The following is a 19,797-nucleotide window of genomic DNA, read 5'->3' on the forward strand; positions in this document are numbered from 1 at the left end:
TAAGAATACCTTCACTCATTCACTCAATAAATATCCAAACAGCACTTATGATGAGCCAGGTGCTGTGCAGGTACTACCACTAAAAATATGAATATGATAGAATCCTTGCATTTGAGGGGCTCATAGTCCAGCCAGGGAGGCAGACAACAGACAAACCTTTAGTAACATTTTGTGGGTGCTGAGGGGGTTAAACAGAAAGGAGGTTCAGAAGAACTAACTGAGGAGATTACCTTGACCTGCATAGAGAATGATGAGAGGACATTTGCTTATATGATTGCTTAACTGAAAATCAAACATCTTTATATGTGTGTGAGAGAGGGAGGGAGGGGGGAGAGAGAGAGAGAGAGAGAAGGAGGAGGAGGAGGAGGAGGAGAGGGAGGGAGGGGGAGCAGAAGAGGAAGAAGAAGGGGGAGGGCAGTTGATAAGCAGGGAAATTGCAGGCCATTCAGGAGTTTGCTAGCCTTTGCTTCAGCAACTTAGTGCTTTTCCTCAACTGGATGAGGCAGGTAATGGGTCTGGGTCCTCCGTGGATGTTATGCACTGAATGTGGCTCCCCAAAATTCATATGTTGAAGCTCCAACCCCCAAGGGATGGCATTAGGAGATGGGGCCTTTGGGAGATGATATGGGTTAGATGAGGTCATGAGGGTGGGGTCCTCATGATAAGATTAGTGCCCTTATGAGAGGAGACAATAAAGAGCTAGTGTGTACCACTGTCCCTCCCCTGCTCACACCAAGAGGGAGTCACGTGAGCACACATCGAGAAGGCAGCCATCTACAACCCAAAGGGAGAGCTCTCTCCAAAAGCAACCAGGCTGGCACCTTGATGTTGAACTTTCAGTCTCCAGAACTGGGAGAAAGTAAACTTCTGTCATTTAAGCCACCCAGTCTGTGATATTCGGTTCTGGCAGCTCAAGCTGACTGCTACAGGGATGAGTGCCATTCTTGAGTGCATCAAAAAGAGTAGACCCTCGGGTGATCAGCACTGTCTAGAGCCATGCATCATAGAGGGCTTCCCCAGTGAGGAGTGTGGCAAGCATGCAAAGGATTCAGCCAAGAGCCACTGAGAGTTGACAAGTAAGAACTATGCTGAGTCTGGAGGGACTAGGGTTATTTGATAGAAAATCGTTTCCATTGGCTTCCCATTTTCTATAGGATGAGATCTCAACATGTGAGGCCCTTTACAGTCTGGCCCAACTCCATCTCCAGCTTGATGACCACTCCTCTTACACATAATTGATAGGCCCCAGCTATACTGAGTCATTCACAGGTTCCCCAAATATCTTGTGTTAATCCAGAGGTACATGGTAAAATGGTTAAAAGCCAGCCTGCCTGCCCTCAAATCCAAGCTCACACTTACCAGTGTGATTCTTAGCCAAGTCATTTATCCTGTGCCTCAGTTCTTCCCTTTATAAAATGGGGATAATAATAGTACTAACCAAATAGAGTGGCCATGCACAAAAATTACATTAATGTCTGGAAAGTGTTCCAAAGAGTACTTTGTATTCAGTAAGTGCTGAATAAGTATTTCATCTTATGAAATTTTATTTCTACTCAAATATCACTTAGAATGTCATCTGTTCTAGGCGATGTTGTCACTTCCTCCTGTGGGTTCCGATAGCTCTTTAGCCTGACTAATTAGCACAGTACATGATGTATTTGTCTCTGTCTGCATGACTCATCTTCCCCCGGCCTGGTCCAGTGTGTGTCACAGAGCAGGCAATCCACAAACACACATTGAATAAATGAGTGCGTGCAAGGGTGAGAAAGGAAGGAAGGATGCATGTAGCCATGCCTGCAGGAGTGAACGTGACCTAAGAGTGTCAAAGCCAGGAAGAGATTGCACCTGGAGCACCATGTCCCACCAGTTTTCAACTCCTCCGAAGGAGGAGGGATTTAGATACATTACAGGCAAGAACTTGCTGAAATGTTTAGACACTGGGAACAGTGTGCCCGGACCTGCAATAATCTGTCCTTTAGAAAGAAGCTAGGTTTCCCTCTGTCTGATATCACTGAGGCATTTTGTCCAGACTCATTAGGATACATTGGTTTCAACGGCAAAGGTGGAGCAGATACATGGCATGTAATCCTTAACAACAGAGTGCAAATGGATCACCAGCGGGTGTTTAAAGATTCCCAAGACTTTTTAGCATTCAGTACACAGCCAGACAGATAAATACAAAGGTGATAAACAGGTGCCAGGAGCCCAGTATCAGATACCTGCTTGTTCTGCAGGTCTGCCCAGGCATCCCAGCCAGTCAGCCGGTGCTCAGCGGCAGTGATGCCCTATCAAAACCGTCCTCCCCAGGCCCACAGGCCGTCTGTCTGGCCAGAAAGCTCCACCGTCTCTCCTCCCCCAAAGCAAATGCAAAACCCATGCTTTTCCACTGAGGCTGCCCTTTCCTGACTACCCTGATGCCGCAGTTCTAGTCACACGGTTGGGCTCACCGGGACGAGGAATTAGCTCCCACCCCAACTAACATTCAGGCAGAGACCCTGGTGATAAATATTTTAATATAAAGTTTACTGTTTGCCCACATGAATGGAAAGAACTTGCATCTGCCAGTGCCACCTGTGCCCGTAGAACTGCAGTCCAAACAGCTGTATCCCTGGAGAGCCCAGCTGTGTGGAGGGAGGAGAGGGAGGGCTGGAGGGAGGGGCGGAGGGAGGCGGGTGGTGGGTGGAGGAGAAGGAATTAGGAAGAGGAGGCCCAGACCCAGAGGAAGGAGGGAGGGAGAGGCAGGGAGATCTGCTGGCGACCAAGAAATACTGAGATTAGCAGGCAAGCCTCCTAGAAGAGAGGCTGTATGTCCCCTGGGCTGGGCTGAATCTCATCCTGTCAGGATGGAGGGAGGGAACAGTGTGTTTCTGACTCAAGTGTGTAGAGCAGGTTTCAGAGGAGTGGGCGTCTCCTTCAAGCTGGTGCAGCTATTTGTGGCCACGCAGCCATATGGAACCCCTGGAGGACAGCAAATGCTCTCACCTCCTGCCAGGCACTGGCTGCCCCGGCCCCCATGGTTTGGCACCAGGGCCTGAACCCCAAGCATGTCTTCTTCAGTAAGGAAGGAGGGAGGCTAACCCTGGAACCCAAATGGGAGCTGACCATGGGAAAAGGGTCATTCACATGCTTAGTTCAGGTGGTTTTGGAAGGGTCCAGAAGGGGGCTGCCCTGGCTGGAAAGGTAGCCATCACTTCTTCCATTAAGGCTGTGAAAGCCAGCCATGGCCTTTGCCTGGTGGGTGAGAGTGGGGCCAGCTGCTCCCAGCGGGGTATCAGCCAGAGAGGCGCCAGGCTGCTTCTGATGCCTGAGTCACACAGGCTCACGTCTTCCTGGCATCTGCCTGTTGCATAAGCAGGTCGATGGCCGGGCCAGATAAGCCTCTCCCCGGAAGAGGAACGCTTCTAACGGGGCCTTGGTCTTGTGTTTACTCTGTCACCTCTCTGTTCCCTTTCACCTTTCTCCCTTCCTGGGGTTACATCTTAGAGATTAGGGTTGGTCTCTGACAGAATGTGGCTTTAGTAGATATTTGATTTCTACCAGCCCCTTTCCTGGTCATATTTATAGGCTCTGTGGAACTCCCAGCTCCCTTCCTTGGAGAGATTGGCAAGTGCCCGGGGAAGCAGGGGCCAGCTATGGTGATGAGAATGAGGTTCCTGCCTTCTGACGGGGGGGGGCGGGGAGCAGTGGAGAATAACATGTCACCCGGGAAGTATGCCACGTCCATTCTTCCCCTCTCTGTTCCCCTCCCTTGTCCTTTTCTTCCCCGTCTCAGCCTCTCTCTTATGCTCCTGTCCCCCTTGCTCTGCGAGTGACCGTCCATCCATCTCCTGCTCCTAACACTGCCTGTGTCCATTCCAGCACTCCAACAGGCATCCGCTCCCTGGAATTTATAAAAAGCCTCATAATATGAATTGGACTTCTGAGGGCCCATATGTAGGAACAGATTTTGTTTTTTAACTTTAAATTATAGAAAATTTTTTAAATTCATAAAAATAAAGAGAGTTGTCAAAATAAAGAGCCCTATGTACCAATCACTCAGCTATAAGAACCACCAACTCTCCACCTCTCTTGTTCCATCCATAACCCTCACTCCCCAAACATCCCCACACCCACATGGGATTTTTTTTTTTAAGAAATTCCTATCAGTCATGTTATTTTATCCATAAATCTTCAGGGGAACAGTTGGACTAAAGCACTCACCCCCCAGACTGTCTTAAACCCCAGAAAGCAGCTCAGACCTTGGCACACGCCTGCCTTTGGGGATGGAAATTCTGTGACCACCTCAGTGTTTCAGTACGTGTATCTCATCATCTTGACCAAACGGTCCTTCTCAGAAAAGCGTTGTTAGAAACAAATCAGTGCCCCAGCTCATGGACAGTTTTGTCTAAGGCCTTAGGTAATTTCTTGTTTTTGTTCCCAGAAGAAATCATTTTATAAGCAAGTCGCCTATCAGAAAACACACCTGCATGCCAGATTCGCACAGCTGTATGTGAGCAACTGCCGATCCATCTGCGGAACTATCTAAACAAGGAAGACGTGCAATCTGATCATCAAATGACTCTTGGTAAATGATAGTAGCACATGCAATATTCAGAAGCAACAGATAAAAGAAACTTGGGCTCTCTCCAGAGAGAAAAACCCCTCAAATAATGCTCTCCCTACACCCCACCTCCAATTTGATGAAATCTGTTCATTGAGCAAGAAAACCAACTTAGTTCTGAAGATGGTTACTGGGAGGCCTGAATTTGGGCCCCTCATCTGATTGCCAACAATGTCCCTTGGCCCACAATGAGTGACCTTCCTTTATGCAATTTTTAAATAATTCATGGAACCAACTATCAAAAAGTTTATGGTTTAAAATCTGGACCTGGACATTTAGACATAATTACATCTATGTTTATGCCATGGTAGAAAGTGTATTATTTAAACTCAAGAGGTCTGGGTAGGTCCACTAACCTGTATGATCCTGAAGCAATTACTTTACCACTCTGGGGTTCTGTTTTCTCATTTGTGAGAAGGAGTAAATCATCATAGTTCAGTCTCCCTCACTGGTAAGTAGGTACAGAGACAGGAGATGAAATTCTAGAATGATATCATGAAAAGAATAGGAAATAAATTAATATTTGAATGTATTATGTTTATAAGAAACTCATATTGAGGACTGAAAATATATAGTTCTTTTGGTTGAAGTTAGAAATGTATATATATATATACATTTATATATATGAATATATGTATGATTACAACTTTTTGAAAAATACAAGTGATGATAGATGTAAAGTTCTTAGACAAATAAAATGATCAGACTCTGAATGGTGAGTGTTACTAAAAACTAAACATAGTCAAGCACAGCGGCCACTTAGCCCATGATCAGCGGTCCCTTATGAATGTTCACAACATCAAATAATTAACGAGTAACCCTGAGCTCCCAGGATGATGCAACTACAGGGCAGGGAATGAGGTTACATGGTCTCCCCAAGAAGGCACCATCTCTACTCCCATCTTAGCCCCTCCTAAACAAATGCCAACACTTCAGCTTGGCTCAGCAACCATGATTTACATGAAGTTGGGACAAGCACATTCTGCACAGACTCTGAAGGGGACTAGAAATCCCCAGCTTTTCCCCAGCAATGATGGCAGCTACGACCCTACCTGACATCCACCTGTGGGGTGCAATAGGCATCCTTTGGGTGGGATGGCAGAGTCCCTGGGAGCCACATGAATTACTCAGAAGTGGACCTGGCCTTTGTGAGGAAGGTGGAAGGGAAGGACTTTGGGCTGGAATTCAGGAGAGTCTGGGCTCTTTCTGGCTTATCCTGGGTAACCTTGGGTCACTCAACTTTTCTGGGATGGCTCCACTTGCCCATATATTCAGGATAATCCTATCACCTCCCTTCACCCTCATAGTGTTGACAGGGATCTAAAATGTGTATGAAGAACATTAAAAAAAAGTGTCAGTACTCAAAGGCATAATATAATTGCACAGAAAATTCACATATGTAGAATCTCATTCCTGACAAACGGGTGTTTGCCAGAGGGAAAGGGGGATGGGGATTGAGTGAAATAGGTGACGGGGATTAAGAAGTACAAACTTCCAGTTATAAAATAAATAAGTTACCGGGATGTAATGTACAGCACAGGAAAAACAGTCAATGAAAAAATAAATAAATAAATAAAATGTGTGTGAAGATGCCAACGAATAAATGAATAAGGTCCTCAGGGAGTTGAAGTTCTAGGGCTGTAATACATTCAGTACTACATTGGGTGACTTTTATCTTACCATTCCTGGAAGGACTTTAAATTCACTTGCAGGTTCAAACACCATCAACTCTCAACATTCTTTTGTGCTCAGATTCCTATTCCTTTACCCCCAGATTTCCATCCTTTTTGGCCTTTCCTTAGAGAGCAGGCACCCTTCCCTCCCCACCCACCCCACAAACCTTGCCCCATCCACTCTTCTGGGGCCAGCAAATAACATTTCCTTCTCATTTCCCATCCCTCATGTAATCTGCCAGCTTTTTGTGATGACAGGAGAATTCGGGGAGTTTCATCTTCTCGCATTTCCTTGAGTGGCAGGTGCACTGGACCGTGCTAAAGCTTTGGTGGTAGCTGGGGATCAATAATCAGTGCTCTCACCCAAGTGACTCTCTTGAAGAGAGTTGCCTGGGAAGCGTTTGAAGCTGGACCCAGTAACAAATCTGCCCAACTTTCCAGGGTCTCTGAGGATACCCTGCCCAGCTCCCCTTAAACCAATTTCCCAGTCCAGCAGAAAAACCGGACAGGATTGTATTGAATCTCTTGCCCTCCACTGCCCCTCACTGCATTCCCAAATCACATCTGGCTTCTAGCACTTTCTTCCAACCAGCATTTAATCCTCAGCGGTGATCCATTTAAGAAATTTAATTTCATTCTCCACCCTTCTCTCCCCACCCAACTTTGCCCATAAAAAACTGTTCTGGGAATTTTCAAATTCTGACATCATATGAATACTTCTTTGTTCTGCAAAGTGCTCCTTCTCAATGCCTAATCCATCTCCCAGAACCACTCACAGAGATGCACTGCATGTTCCCAGAGTTTATAGATGTCTCATTTGCTGGCTGCTTCTTACAACAGCCTGGAAGTTCAGCCTTTTAAAAATCAATCTGACTCTCTACTTTCCTCACCCCCACCTCACAGTTTGCACAGAATGGTGGTCTGTGCATAGAAGTCTCCTGAAGGTATTATTAGCTCTTCTTTTTGGAACCACCCCCAGGGCTGCAGAAAAGCACCAGCTAAATGCCCTCACCCAAGGCCCTCATGGGACTATTTACAGCCGTCCACACGCCCAACTCCACCCTTTCCACAAGGAGCATTTCTGGAAATTTCGCTGGTCAGCTCGAAATCCCAAGTGCCATCAGAAAACCTTAACTAGAACTTGTGATTCTGCAATGATCAGGAGAAATAATGTTAATGATAATAACTAAAGTCACAATTAAAATTTATATTAAAAATAAAGATCACTATTTTTTTTTGAAGATCACCCCGTACCAGGCTCAGTGCTAAGTACTTTATCTGCATTATAATCATCAGAAAGCCTTCAGCAGTAGGTACTATTATTATCCCCATTTTTCAGATGAAGTTGAGGCATGAGGCAGTGAGCAACTTGCTCAAGATCACACAACCAGAAATGAATGGATTTGGGGTTATGCTTAGGCTGTCCGACTCCAAAGCCCACCCATGTGTCCACTATACTGCACTGTTTTCCTGAGACCAATTTGAAGTAGCTAAAGCAAAGGAGAGTCTTTATTATAAGCACCCTGGGGTGGCCAGTGGAACCCAAGAATAGGAATTGGGCCTTGGGAGCAATTGGTGCCAAGGACTTAAAGGCTGTCAGTGTGCTCTGGGAGCGTGTGCGTCATTCCCAACTCTCTCCTAGCAGCGACTCTCTGCTTGCTCCCCCAGGTCATGTGCCAGGAAGTGTGGATACCATCACACATTAGAACTTCAGACTGAATGTGCTTGCTCTTCCTAGATTTGAAAATGCCTTGGGGAGGGAATGATTGGCAGGGGGGAGAGTCACAAGAAACCATGGCAGCTCCCTCAGTAGCCACATGGGTAGGATGGAGGGCAAGAGAAAGAGCAGTTCCCAGGAGGAAGCTAGTCACTTCCACAAGGAAAAGGATGCTGGGAAGATCTTCAAAGGGGTGTGCCTTAGAGTGACCTTGGGTAGGTTAAATCGTCTTATGCAACCTGGATAACTCATCAGAAGGATGGGAATGACAGCATGTTCCTTCTAGAGCCATTGTGAGGACAAAATGAGAAATTGTATGTAAAACGTTTGTCATGGTGCCCAGCACATGGTAAATACCCAATAAACGTTAGCTATTAATATTATTAAGTCTGAGTCATTGCAAGCTCACAGTGCCTGGCTCAGTTTTATTCTTTATAAGTAAACATTATTATACTAAATCCCTTGGCACAGAAGATTCTCAGAGCCAGTACTTTTTCCATTTTGGAAAAGTGGGAAAAGAGCTAATGGAAGAGTTGTGATGTCCCCAGAAGGATCTGTTCTAGGATTACAAAGGATCTGGCAGGTGTGACAGGAAAGCTGGGTATAAGTACCTTTTTTTTTTTTTTTTTTTTGCGGTACGCGGGCCTCTCACTGTTGTGGCCTCTCCCATTGCGGAGCACAGGCTCCGGACACGCAGGCTCAGCGGCCATGGCTCACGGGCCCAGCCGCTCCGCGGCATGCGGGATCCGCCCGGACTGGGGCACGAACCCGTGTCCCCTGCATTGGCAGGCGGACTCTCAACCACTGCACCACCAGGGAAGCCCGGGTATAAGTATCTTTAAATATGTCTTCTCTGAGTCTACACCCTCGTGTATTTCATGGCAGACCAGAGATTTGAGTGCCCTGAAACTGGATGTGAGTTTTGCATTTCTGCCTGCCCTTCCTCGTTGCCAATGTTCTGGTCTCCTTGGTCTGTCACTCAGCCTCCCTGAGGCTGGCGAAGTGGATGAGACCACAGAGATCTGGGAGTCCTTGGCTATGGAGGAAAGAAAATGGATTCCTTGCTACCTCCACCTTAGTCCGCAAAGCCATTTACGGTTTGGGAAACTTCCAGTGCTGTCAAGATCTCTCATGCCTGCTCCCCACTCCCTCCTCGGACTCAGTGAGTCCAGCATTAGAGAATATTTCTTTGGTTGGCAGGTTGGGGCTGAAGAAGGGAATCTGTCACTCGGAGCCCTAAATGCCAAATGCATCAGTCTAATTTATTCAGACAAGTTTTCATCTGGGTATTTTCTATACTATCAAACTCTGTATCCTTCAGTGAAGACATTTATCTTGGATGAATAAAATCTCTTAATGGTTTAATAAAAAACACTTAACTCAGTTTTCCTAGTTTTATGAGTGCCTTGAGGTCCTTTAGGAGAGCAAACATCTTTGCTGGGATCATTGAGGGAAACATAATTATTTTTCTGCCTTCTGATATATTATTTTCTGGAAGGAACAGTTCCAGATGCTCATCATATGCTCTCAAATTCTCTGAAGCACCATCAAAGGACAGGGTATTCTCCGTGATGAACTCAGTGGTGTCCCTCCTTCCTCCCACAGCCGACCTGCCAGTCCCTTCAAAGACATCCTCTCCTTCTTTATTCCTTTCTTTGCTGAAATAGCATCTGTGCCGTTATCATCACCGATTTGTTCTGTTCAGAATAAATGGAGAAAAGAGTCTGGAGGTCAGTTAGAACCAAGTTCCAGAAGCAAAAGCCAAACAGGAAATTAGGTTAGTAGAAATTTTATGAGGACAAGAACAATTGGGGAAGGGAAGGAGGACTCCATGGAGAGAAATGGGGGAAGAGTCAGAGAGAGAGAGAGAGAGAGAACTAGGAGAGCCAGGAAGCAAGACATGGGCAAGGGGAATGTGAGCTGCAAAGGGAGAGAGTGAAGAGGAGAGGGGAGGGGATGGATCAGATAGAGAAGTCAAGGTCAAGTGAAGAACTGGAGCACCACACCTGAGCACGAAACATAAGAACACAACGCGTACCTCGAGGTAGGAATCCTAGAAGGGAACCTGGGAAGAGTGGGTGTCTAGGAAGAAGAGAAGAAGGTAGAATGATGTGGGAGAGAGAGAAAGCAATGCATTCAGAGATTAGAGATGGTTAGAAGGAAGGGTTTCATAATTAGAAAGGAGCACAGAGATGGTTTTCTTTTTTTTTTTTTTTTTTGGCCGGGCCACACAGCTTGGGGGATCTTAGTTCCCCAACCAGGATTGAACCCAGGCCCTCCACAGTGCAAGTGGGGAGTCTTAACCTCCGGGCCACCAGGGAATTCCCTCGAGATGGTTTTCATTTTACTGATAAGTATATACAGTAAATAAAGCCTCAGAGAGTTTGTGACCTTTCATCCAACCATCTGTGCATTCATTCACTCATTTGGACATTGAACAAGTATTTGTTGAGCATCTTCTATGTGCCCCGCATCATGCTAGGCACCAGGGACACCATGTTGAACAGAACAAACAAGGTCCTTGCCCTTAAGGAGCTCATAGTCCGTAGGGGCATGTGGACAAGTGACCTGGCAAGGGCCGCCACGTGGGATGAGAGTTATGATGGTGCAGGGGCCGTGGGAGCCTGCAGAAGAGGGCCCTGATAGCCGTGTAGACCAGGCAGGGTAACTGCAGGCCTGGAGGCTGGCCACCAAGAGCCTCCAGCTTCAGAGGAGTTCAGTGACAGAGCCTGAAATGGAGGCCCAATCTCCTGGTTTCCAGCCCCTTGTATCCAGCTGCCTCTGGGGTTTGGTTGTGTCTCCTTTCAAACTCCAACATTCTGACAACTCATCTCTAACCTGAGTACAGAGGATCAAATCCAATAGCAGCCTCCTTTGCTATATGTCAGGAAATCCTCCAGTGGCTCACTATTCCCTTCAGGATCAAATCCAAACTCCTAGCTTCCAGGCCTTCCTCCATCCAAGCTGTGTTTACCCTCCATCCGCCTTATCCATTCTCCCTTCTTCCCACTGTGTTCTAACCACACTGAAGTACTTGAAGGTGCATGAATGGGCCTTCATTCTTTTACAGATAAGCCTCCTTTTACTGGGCTTTGTTCCCTGTACCTGCCCAATCCCATCCTTACAGTGCTTGGCCTACACATTGAACTCATCCCAAGACTCAGCCCAGGTTCCACCTCCTCTTAAAGAGCCCTCTCCCTCTAACATCCCTCTCCAAGCAGTGTGACCAGATGTCCCCTCCCCTAGGCTCACACTGAAATTCTCTCAGGGCAGTTACCACACCCAATGTTTTAATCATCTCTTGACTTGTCTGCCTCCCCCAGTAGACCATAAGGCAGGGGAGGTAGCCTGTTCATCCACCTGTTTACCACTGGTGCCTGGCATAGCTCTTTACTTACTCAAAGTGTTTAATAAATGCTTGGGGAGCTGACTCGAAATGAGCCCCCAGTGAGTTGAGTTGCAGGCAACCTCTAAGTCACTTTGGAATGACTGATCAACCTTTCCTCCCAGTTGAAACAAGACAGATTTTGATCTTCAAAACAGAACTGTAGGCTTCCCCATGGGAGACCATTAGATGAGGTCTCCATCCGGTGATATCTTGTGTTAGGGCACCAACATGGCCCAGGGAAAGTAGCAGGGTTGAATTTCAGCTGTTGATGCTAGCTTCCCATTTTATAGAATCCTAGAGAAGTTTCAGTGGATTTGGCTCCTATAATCAATCATGAAGAGAACAGAGGGATCTTAACTTCTTCATTTATTGCATTGTTCCTAGCTGGTTAATTCATTCATATAAAGCACCGGGCTAGGTATTTCCCTTCTAGTGTATCCTCTCGGTGTACATTTATTTTGATATGCTCGGGGTACAGAGTGTTACTGTTCTTCGCTGAGTAAACTTTAATCAGCGTTTTCCTCATTAGCCTATGGTAGCATATAAGCTTATGGTTCATGCAATTCATTTTATCTTTTTAAATTTAATAAGACACAAGTTGGATGGTCATTAAGGGTCTCCTGTTGCGCGTGCAGAACTGAAAATAAACATGGATAAAATTAACTCTGGTTCATTCTGTTCAGCAAGAAAAGTTTTATCCCTTGCAGTTATCATAGCTACGGCCAGAAAGGCAAAGTCGGGAAGAGCTGTTTCCATTTCCTCCCCCTTCCAGTATCCATGTGACATAAATAACACAACAGTAGGTCTGGTTAATTTGGTCATCCTAGTAGCTGATTTGGATCAGCACATGCACCCTAGTGGACTTCAGTCATTCGTTCTTTTAGAATCTAAAGATGAAAGAAAAGAAAACTGTCTCTGCCTTTGAAGAATTCACAGGGACATACCCAGAAAATGACAGTGAACTGACTATTGGATGTTGGTACATAATGTGATGACATCTGGGGCAGGGCTGTGCATGGGGGGCAGTATCAGGGAGGCCTCACGGAGGATGTAACCCCTGGGCATTATTCAAATAGCTCTGGTACGGAGGAACGCCAACCACCATTTCCAACACAACACGTTGGGACAAGGCTTTCTGTGCAGAAGACTATGCCTGTTCCTAGAGAAAAGTTCTGGGTTCATCTAGATTCTCAGGCTCCTATCTGGGTTTCCAGAGTGAAGGTTTGAATTAGGGCGTTATCTGGAAAATTGCTTTCTGGTAGTGCTCCAATCAGAAAGATACACCAAAAAGCAGAAACCAGCGTTTAGCCAATGGTCCATCCCCCGACCATCATCCTCTTCCCCAGAGCCACCCACAAGAGCAAAGTCTGAGAAGGTAGGTGTTTGCTCTGATCATCCTAGTGGGGCTGTGTCTCAGGTGGACACCCCCATGGCATTGGTCATCCTGGAGCTGGGGAAGGGTCTTACCTTCTCTCCAAGAAACATAACAATCCCTTGTTTGTACCTGAAAATCCCTCTGATGAAGGGTTTACTGAAGGAAGGGATCACATTGAAAAATTCATCTCAGATTTTTATCCCCAGAATCAATCAACCTTTAGGATAACAGAATTTTCCATGCCCCAGGCTTTCCTTTCAATGATTAGTACCAGCACAGATGTTGGAAAATGTTAACAGCGGCCTCTACTGTCCAGACATAGTATTACCACATCCTTAAATCTTGTCTAGATATTTTAATATTCATTCATTCGTTTGTTAATTCATTCATGCAGTTATTTTCAGTAAAAATTTATTGAACAATTACTATGTGTCAAGCTAGTAAGATAATGTGATTCAAAGGGTGCAAGAATGAGTGCCTCCTTCCCCTTTCCCTAACCTCGAATTTTCCTTCTCACTGGTCCAGACGTAAAGCCTGAGATTTGCAAATTTCTCTCTCCTTGGTATTTAGGCATCATAGTCCACTGTGACAATGTGGAGGGCTTTCAGTTTAAGATAACATATTACTCCTTGGTAGTCCTTAACACTTTAGCAGAAATTAATTTATTCTATCAGAAAGAAGCATCCTTGGGGTGAATAAATACAGAATGTAAGCATGGATTAATAGAACGATAAGAAGTGGTCTAATATATGCCCCTAGAAAGAGTAGTGAAATGAGACCCAAAGGGCTAGAAAAAGAGAATTGAGGACATTAAACACCTGGAGAAAAGAGGGAGGTGAGAGAAAGCAGTATAACTGCCTTTTTTTTTTTTTTTTTTCCGGTACGCGGGCCTCTCACTGCTGTGGCCCCTCCCATTGCGGAGCACAGGCTCCAAATGCGCAGGCTCAGCGGCCATGGCTCATGGGCCCAGCCGCTCCGCGGCATGTGGGATCCTCCCGGACCGGGGCACGAACCCGCGTCCCCTGCATTGGCAGGCGGACTCCCAACCACTGCGCCACCAGGGAAGCCCAGTATAACTGCCTTTGGGGGAAGAGTTCTCAGTTCACATCCGGCTTCTCTTATTTACTAGCATTGGAATTCAGGTGAGCTTCTTAACCTCTCTAAACCTCCCTCCCAATTCCTCACATAGCATTGTGGGAATGAAGTTATATGTCATGTAAAGTTCTTAGCACAGTGCCCAGCACTGAGTCAGTGTTCAGTAAACATTCATCATCGTGACTAGAGGGGAAGGAGAAGGAGGCTGTGGAGGCAGTAGGGACAAACTACTGCTCAGAGTTTTGAGTAAGTCCAGCCCTTCCCTCTGCCCATCACCTTCTCTGGGCAGAGCTCCTTCGATAAGCACAGCCCCGGGGCGCGTCTCAGCACCTGACCTTGCGGCTGGAGAGAGGGACCAAGGATCAGCCCAGAGACCTACAGAAGGAGTCCTAGAGCTCTGTCTGTCCTGCGGCTGCTGGGAGGAGGCTGAGGGAAAGACTTCGTGGAGACTCTACCGCAACTTAGCACACATGCACAGACAGGTCCCTGTGGCCAGTGCTGGCCTCTCCTCCCTTTGCCCCTTCTCCTACTTGGCTAGTGTTACCACTTGTCACTGGCCTTTCTGAGGAACACGAACACAGGAGCTACTTCCTGGAGGTATCAAAGGCCTTAACCTTTTTTTCTAGAATCTCACCAGAATCCTATTCATGGAGATTTGAAGTAGATTTGTCCATGGTTATGCATCTTCCAAAATTAGCATGCCTCATTAGCTTGGCTCCGAAGTAACCGGAAAATGCAGCTACCCACAGCAGCTGGGAGGGTTTTCAAAGGAACCGACCAGCCACAAAGCATAACAGAGGGACTCCCTGAGGTCCTTTAAAATCCACGTCTCAGATCCGGGGCTTGTGGCTCAGAGTAAGCAGAGAGTAGCTAAGCTGTCCTGTTATTTTAGCCTGGCGTTGAGGGTGGTATGTGGGGCGAAACTGAATACCAACCTCAGGACTCCGGCTGCCAAGTCCAACCAACAGACCCATGCACAACAGGAGCCGATGGGGCCACAGAAAGCTTAGAGAAATTGTGGCCTGAGTTAGAGGTACCAGATCACCAGGATTAAAAGTTTTAGGGAGGGGCTTCCCTGGTGGCGCAGTGGTTGGGAGTCCACCTGCCGATGCAGGGGACATGGGTTCGTGCCCTGGTCCGGGAGGATCCCACATGCCGCGCAGCAGCTAAGCCCGTGAGCCATGGCCACTGAGCCTGCGCCTCCGGAGCCTGTGCTCCGCAACGGGAGAGGCCACATCAGTGAGAGGCCCGCGTACCACAAAAAAAAAAAAAAAAAAAAAAAGTTTTAGGGAGAAGATGAAGACCACTCTGCTCACTTAAAGAATCCTCACTTGAGTGGCCTAATCGCCTAACACAGAAGAGATTGAAGCAAGATGGGCTCCTCCCAGGGGTACTGACTTGTTAGTTGTGGGGAAACCTCTTCAGGGGGTATCCCTGGGAGGGGCCTTCTGAATGTATTCCAGTCCAGTGCTAGGAAGATAGCTGCCCCGAATTCTTCAAGAAAACCAAAGAGTTATCCAGTCAGCCCTCCATATCTGCGGGTTCTGAATCCAAGGGTGCCCTGGAACCAATTCCCCAAGGATACAGAGGGATACACTGTACCATCAGTGGAGAAGGTGTCATTTCTATTGTAAACAGGGGCAGTTGGGCAGCCAGTTGGGAAATCAGAGAGTCAACATGGGGTGAACTCCTGCCAGTGGTTGACTGTCTGGAGTTTGAATCCCAGCTCTACCTTGTGTGTAATCTTGAACAAGTTTTCTATTTTTTTTAAACTTTTCTGAACCTTAATTTTCTCACCTGTCAAATGGGGATCATAGTGTCAAGCTACAATTAAGATGAAATAATATTCATAAAAGGCTTGGCACAAGATAAATGCTCAAAGTACAAGGCTAATATATCCCATATGCCCCAAGATTTACCAGCCTGTAATCATAGTATAGAGTCCTATTTCCTTTCAACGTCTGCATTTGTACAGTACGAGCCCCAGTGGCCTAATTGCCAATGGTCATAAGGAGAATTTAACAAGACAATACTGATGGCTTAAGCACAATTCCTGGAGAAACAAGAGAAAGTCCTACTACAGGGAGGCAGCCACATAACCCTATACCAGCCAAGTCCTTTGATGTCCTTTTCCACAGTTGGCCGGGGGACAGGGGGGAGGGTACTTTGAGCTGGGTGTTGATCTCCTTCCATCCTTTCTTAAGTCATCCACCCTGGTGGCTGCTTGGAGGAAAGTGCACATAGTGGGTTGGGTTTTTTTTTTGTTTTCTTTTATTTTTTTAATGGAGGGTCGATAGGTGTCCCCAAAAGATGCTGGTCTGGATAGAATTAATTCACAGACACCAAGATGAACCCCAGGGTTGGCTTTACTCTACCTCTTGAGCCACACCAGAAAGGTAATCTCATGTTTACAAAGTGCATAAGCAGATGGAGAAACAAGCACAGAGAGATTAAGTGACTTGTGCAAGGTCAGACCACGAATCAGTGTTTGCATTCGACCCTATTTCTGCTCTCTGTCACGCTCTGCTTTCTTTCTCAATTCACACCACTGAGTCCTGCCTGCTCCATTCCCCCCTCCTTCTCTTCTTCTCTTCCACTCACACTCACATCGCTCCAAGTGAACCAAGTATGCACACTTCTTGAAAGTTGGTGCAAGTTTTCTCACCCGAAGCTGTGTAGGACTGTGTGTATAAATTAAACTGGAAGTTTCCAATCATCCACTCTAAAGAGAATTGCCGATGAAGTGAAAAAGCCAAGAGAGCAATTACACATAACCCCGAATGGTTTATTTTTAGCGTGAGAATGAAAGTTGTGCCCCTCTGTTTGCAGCACATTTCATTTCTCTAGTATGCCTTGCTATCACTAATACTCTAGTGAATTTGCATTCTTTGAGCACCCTGCAAGTGACAGCAGAGGGGGCAGGCCACCCAGAAGCATGCTGGGTGGCAGAGGAAGCCAGCTGGAGATTAAACACTTGTTCTGCAAAGATCGGCATTTAAATGGCCCATCCCCACCACTGGGGATGGTCAAGACCAAGGGATGCACAGGAGGAGGGAGAGAAACACACGGGGACATGGAGGGGACGGATAACTTCTAAAGGTTCTTTCCAACCTTTTAGTGTTTGTGTAAGAACTCACTGTGTGTGCTGTGTGTGCCTCAATTACTACATTACTACATCCTTCACCTAAGTTTCCTCAAAATACTTCTCTTTCTTCAGATCCTCTAAGCCCTGACTGGCCTTTTCCAATTCTCAAGCCAGCAGCATCTTTCCAGGTCTTGAATTTGTATGATTTCCAGTATGTTGGGCTTGTCTCTTTTCACTAGATGCTGCTTGCCACAGGGCAGGGAGCCGGGTCCCCACGCAAGGGCAAAGCACTGTGTATGTCCGGCACTTTAAAAACAATACAAACAGACAAGAAATTGGTTAATGCCTGAGATAAGCGGTTGACACAAAAATCCCCATGTAGATGGTATCACAATGAGAGGTAAAAGCACAACCCTCCACGTGGGGTTATAGAAATTGAGCTCTTCAAAAAGATAAATGTTACAACCCAGAAAATTTCATCAGCAAAAATATTCTAAGCAGGTTCCTCTGAGTATGTGTAGAACATATGAAAATGGCATATCTCCTTTTATGCCAGAGCTAGAAAAGAAAATGTTATTAGTGGGAATGACATATGTGAGCTTTGCTGTGAATAAATATACAATGTCTATATATATTATATGCATAATAATAACACCTCAAATCTATATAGTATTTTTCTTCCCAGGAACTAAAAATGATCCGTGGTTATTATTATCTCATTTATCCTTGCAGATTTTTTTTCACTTATATTTTGCTAGCATATTACCAAAATACAGACACACTTAAGAGTCAATTCTTTTGGCTCTCCTTTCCTATGCAGGCCTACCTTTCCATTACACTCTCCTTGAAATGTGGTTAGGGGAAGGAGCAGAAATCGCATTATGGGATCTGGCAGTTTATTCATAGGCTTACATAGCAGATGCCTCCTTGGTGCTGTGATGAGTCTCGAAAGACCAACAGCCCTGCGTTTGCTTCCCCCAACCCCCATCCTGAGTTTCCATGGAGTTCAAACTCCCCAAAGGGTCACCATTTGGGGTTCAAGGAGAATATCAGGTGATATGCCTCTATTACTTTACAAAGCTGCACACCAAGCTGCTATTACCTGCTAATGCTTTTGCAAAAATTACTTAGCAGATAAATTAATCCACTTTCCAGCAAGCACAGAAGGAATTGTTGCATAGAGACCACTAGTTTTTTGCTTGGGAGGTGTGACTTTGGGGGACTAGGGAGGGAGTGTGGAGTGTGAATTGTTTCTGCTGCCTCCGAAGAGGTGAGGCTCAGGGGGCATACTTCAGAGGCAGGCCTTGAGGCAGGAGGTCTGTGGATCAATCAGGTGATCCAGGGAGTGAGGAACACCCAAGCCACCTATCAAGCAATTCTGCCCAAAGCAAAACCAAATCTGTACAGTATCTGAGCTAGAAAAGCACTTTTTTTTTTTGTTTTTGTTTTGTTTTGTTTTGTTTTGTTTTGCGGTACGCGGGCCTCTCACTGTTGTGGCCTCTCCTGTTGTGGAGCACAGGCTCCGGATGCGCAGGCTCAGCGGCCATGGCTCACGGGCCCAGCTGCTCCGCGGCATGTGGGATCTTCCCGGACCGGGGCACAAACCCATGTCCCCTGCATCGGCAGGCGGACTCTCAACCACTGCGCCACCAGGGAAGCCCTAGAAAAGCACTTTTGAGGAGGTGAGCTCACTTCCTGTTGCGAGAACACCAGAATCACAACTAACTGCTAAACAACCATTGACAGGAAGACCCTGGAACTCACCAAAAAAGATACCTCACATCCAAAGACAATGGAGAAGCCACACTGAGATGGTAGGAGGGGTGCAATCACACAAAAATCAAATCCCATAACTGCTGGGTGGGTGACTCACAAACTGGAGAACACTTATACCACAGAAGTCCCCCCACTGGAGTGAAGGTTCTGAGGCCCACGTCAGGCTTCCCAATCTGGAGGTCTGGCAACAGGAGGAGGAATTCCCGGAGAATCAGATTTTGAAGGCTATTTGATTGCAGGACTTCGAAAGGACTGGGGGAAACAGAGATTCCACTTTTGGAAGCCAAACACAAAGTAGTGTGCATCAGGACCCAGGGGAAGGAGCAGTGACCCCACAGAAGACTGAACCAGACCTACCTGCTAGTGTTGGAGGGTCTCCTGCAGAGGCAGGGGGTGGCTGTGTCTCACTGTGAGGACAAGGACACTGGCAGCAGACGTTCTAGGAAATACTCCTTGGCATGAGCCCTCCCAGAGTCAGCCATTAGCCCTATCAAAGAGCCTGTAGTCTCCAGTGCTAGGTTACCTCAGGCTAAACAACCAACAGTGAGGGAACCCAGCCCCACCCATCAGCAGACAAGCGGATTAAAGTTTTACTGAGCTCTGCCCACCAGAGCAACACCCAGCTCTAGGCACCACCAGTCCCTGCCATCAGGAAGCTTGCACAAGCCTCTTAGACAGCCTCATCTACCAGAGGGCAGACAGCAGAAGCAAGAACTACAATTCTGCAGTCTGTGCAACGAAAACCACATTCACAGAAAGATAGACAAAATAAAAAGGCAAAGGACTATGTACCAGATAAAGAAACAAGATAAAACCCCCCAAAAACAACTAAATGAAGTGGAGATAGGCAACCTTCCAGAAAAGAATTCAGAATAATGATAGTGAAGATGATCCAGGACTTTGGAAAAAGAATGGAGGCAAAGATTATTTGAACAGATTATAGTCGAAAACTTCCCTAACATGGGAAAAGAAAAAGTCACCCAAGTCCAGGAAGTGCAGAGAGTCCCAGGCAAGATAAACCCAAGGAGAAACATGCTGAGTCACCTAGTAATCAAATTGACAAAAATTAAAGACAAAGAAAAAATTTT

The sequence above is a fragment of the Hyperoodon ampullatus genome (assembly GCF_949752795.1).
Source record: "Hyperoodon ampullatus genome assembly, chromosome: 2".
Classification (NCBI taxonomy): Eukaryota; Metazoa; Chordata; class Mammalia; order Artiodactyla; family Ziphiidae; genus Hyperoodon; species Hyperoodon ampullatus.